The sequence below is a fragment of the Mustela nivalis genome (assembly GCF_964662115.1).
Source record: "Mustela nivalis genome assembly, chromosome: 12".
Lineage (NCBI taxonomy): Eukaryota > Metazoa > Chordata > Mammalia > Carnivora > Mustelidae > Mustela > Mustela nivalis.
In genome coordinates, this window is record NC_139031.1 from 54708594 (window position 1) to 54712075 (window position 3482).

At 33.0% G+C, this 3482-nt stretch overlaps 1 long non-coding RNA gene across 1 annotated transcript; it reads left to right on the plus strand.

The window, feature by feature from the left end:
• The first annotated feature begins 320 nt into the window (after positions 1-320).
• Positions 321-2001, plus strand: LOC309845258. The gene is made up of 2 exons (XR_014301171.1): positions 321-437; positions 940-2001. It is a non-coding gene; the product is annotated as an uncharacterized lncRNA (long non-coding RNA).
• The last annotated feature ends 1481 nt before the right edge of the window (positions 2002-3482 follow it).

The following is a 3482-nucleotide window of genomic DNA, read 5'->3' on the forward strand; positions in this document are numbered from 1 at the left end:
TATTTGATGGCGAAAGAGCATAAGTAGGCAGAGAGGCAGGCAGAGAGAGAGGGGGAAGCAGGCTCCGCGCTGAACAGAGAGCCCCATTGGGGGCTCAATCCCAGGACCTTGAGACCATGACCTGAGCCGAAGGCAGAGGCTTAACCCACTGAGCCACCCAGGCGCCCCAGGATTCTTGATATCTTACTGGCATTTCAGAAATAGGTTTTAGTCAGGCCAATAGCTGGTCCCACCTGTGGGATTTAAGATATGCATGTTCCAGCCCACAGGTGTTCCTTCTTCTAGTAGAATCCTCCATGATGTTTGTCTTATTCATACAGTACTACAAGCTAAAAAAAGTTTCAAGAAAAAAGTTTTCATGCCTGTTGGAAAGAAAGTGGCTTCTTGCAGTCCTTGTCTCTGAACTCCCTCCTTACAACGCTGTTAACAATGAATTGGTAAGTTTTGTTCCTTATTTGTGATTCAGGTTGTAAACAGTTGTAAAAGTGAGCCTGCTAGTTGTGTGTTTGTGCGTGTAAATGGAAACGAAAAATGTCTTTTACAAACTGTCTGCTTGTAATACTATATTTGTGACTGGCATTCACCCACTTCATTGCCTCAACTTCTGGAGTTAGATTATAAATAATCTAATTGATTATTTAAAAGTACTATTGGGATATCTGATATAAAAAAACAGCTTAACCATCATATAGGGGAGAATGCATAAAAAGATCTAAAAATATTAAAATTAATATCACTTGGTATTACGGTAGGAGTTGAGATTTAGAGTTTTCCTTTTTTTCTTTTTTTTTCTTGTAATTTATATCATTGACTATGCATGTTTGATAGAATGGGACTGCAGATTAAAAGATTACATTTGGCTTGTCAGGAGCTTCATGACTTCTTATGCAACCTGAAGGATGTTGATACTCTAATTTTTTTCCTTTTTATTTCTTTAAGAACAAACAAACCCATAATGAATGAGACGAAGATATGAAAAAGACCTTTGTGTCAAAAACTGAATACACATATGTGCTAAAATGGGAAGAAATCTAGCATTAAACTCCTCCAGAGTTTCCTAGATTGCTCAAGAGTTAGATAAAATTCTTTTACTATATGAGTATGAAGTATTTTCCAAATGTGTTTGCTGGTAGATTTGTGTATCTTTGCTTATCTCCGTAATTGATAAATTAGGTTATAAATTCTTAAATTTAATGAAGGTCCTATCCTGATTGCATAAATAGACTAGGACTTAATATATAAACTTAAAATAAAAGAACCAAATAAGTGTCAGAGTCAAAGTAAAAAAAGAAAATCCAGTGGATCAGTTTGCTAGTTTTCTAAGGAAACTCAAATGCTTGCTGAGGGAGGTGGGGTAGAAAAAATCATTCTATAAATTAATGGTCTAGATTGCTGGGATGCAAGATAAAAAACAAAAGCATGCATAAGTTATCATAAAAGAAGAACAGTACTAAGACCTTGTTTTAATAATTAGGTTGGCTAGAGTTGAATTAATTTTATTAGAACTACTTTTGGCTTCCTTGATATTCTCTGTTGCCTTTCTGCTTTCAATTTTATTTTTTCATGTTTTTATCTTTATGTCTGCCCTTTTTCTTGATTTTAGTTTATTTCCTTTTCCTTTTGTAGTTCCTTAACTTAGAAGCTTAGATGATTTCCTAATATATTCATTTGATACTATAAATTTCCCTCTAAATATGCTTTAGTTGCATCCCATAAATTTGGGACTGCTTCTCTTTATCCCTCCTGATATTCTTTGTTCTGATGTCAACTTTGATATTAACAAGAATGGCCTTAAAAGAAAATGAACAACGTACTCCAGGCTAGACTTAGCCCATGAGCCATAGCGTATTGACTTCTGTTTTAGGAGGTTTCTTGTTCACCAGGCATAGTTGACTCTTTTGTTGCTGGTTGGTTGTTTTTTATTTTTATCTCTGCCATTTAATCTGGGTGTTTAAACCACTTAAATTTACTTTAATTATTAAAAATTGTTGAATTTAAATTTATTATCTTGCTAGTTTTCTATTTTTTTCCCATGTATTCTCTATTCCCCCTTTCCTCTTCTTTTGGTTTGAGTATTTTTTGTGAATCCATTTGATCTTTCCTAGTGACTTTTAGACTTACCTCTCTAGATAATTAATGTTTTAAAATTTAAAATATACAACTTTATATTGTCACAACTGTGTTAAAATGATGTATTACTTTGTGTATACTATAGGAATCATACAGTATTTTTCTAATTCCTCCTTTATTGTTGTTTTGCTATACATTTTATTTTTACATATATTATAAGCCCTACAATTAAACTCTTAATTACTTTACCTCATCATATATCTCCTAAATTTATTAAAAACAAGGAAAAATATCTTTTATACTTAGGTTCATTTTTACCATTTACAGTGCTTTTCATCTGTGCAGTCCAGCTTTTTATCTAGTAATAAAACTTACTCCTGAAAATTTTTGATTTAACATTCGTGGTGGCACACATCTTTTGCCCTTGAGTTCTCTCAGTTTTTGTTGTATACAGAAGTCATAACTTCACCTTAATTTTTGAACAGTTATTTTCACTATGCATAGTACTGTGTGTTGACTGTTCTTTTTTCCGTGCCAGTACTTTAAATATGCTCCATGACTGTGAAAAGATCAGTGGTTGTCAGGGGTTTGGGAGGTGGGAAGGGAGGTGGAACAAAGGGAATTTTTAGGGTGGCAAAACTATTCTTAATAAAACAAATGGTGGATACGTGTCATTAGGTTTGTGTCAATATAACACAAAGAGTTAACCTTAATGTAAAGTATGGACTTACATGAATGTAGTCCAAAGTTTACATTATTAATACATATTGATAATGTACATTATGTAATAATTGTAACTACATTAATTATTATATTACAGTAAGCATTTGTAACAGTTTAACACTAATGCAAGATACGTGTTAATAATAGGGAATACTGGGTGCAGACTCGAAGGGTGAAGTGGAGTGTGGGTGGGTATATGGAGTGCTACGTACTACTTCTTAATTGTTAAATCTAAAACTACTAACAAAAATAAAGTCAGTTAATGATTTTTTTAAATACCTCACTCTGTTGTTGGTCTTGCATGGTATTGGGTGAAAAGTCTGATGTAATTCTTGTTTTTATATATATTTTGCATTTCTTTTCTTTTTGCCTTCTAGATTATTTGCGTTAGAGCAGTTTAACTGTGTTGTGTCCAGATTTTTGTGTGTGCATATGCCTGTGTGCATGCATTTTATTTTTATTTTATTTTTTTCTTTCTTACTTACAACACTTATCGGAGCTTCTTGGATCTGTGGTTTTATGTATTTCATTATTTTGGAGAACTGTCTTCATATATTTTTATTTCTTGTTCTTTTGCTTTTTCTCGGACTCCAGTTAATCTATATGTTAGTTTGATTGATGGTATCCTGCATTTCTGGATTTATTCCCATTCTTGTCTTAATTTGTGTTCAATCCAGGAGAGAGGATTT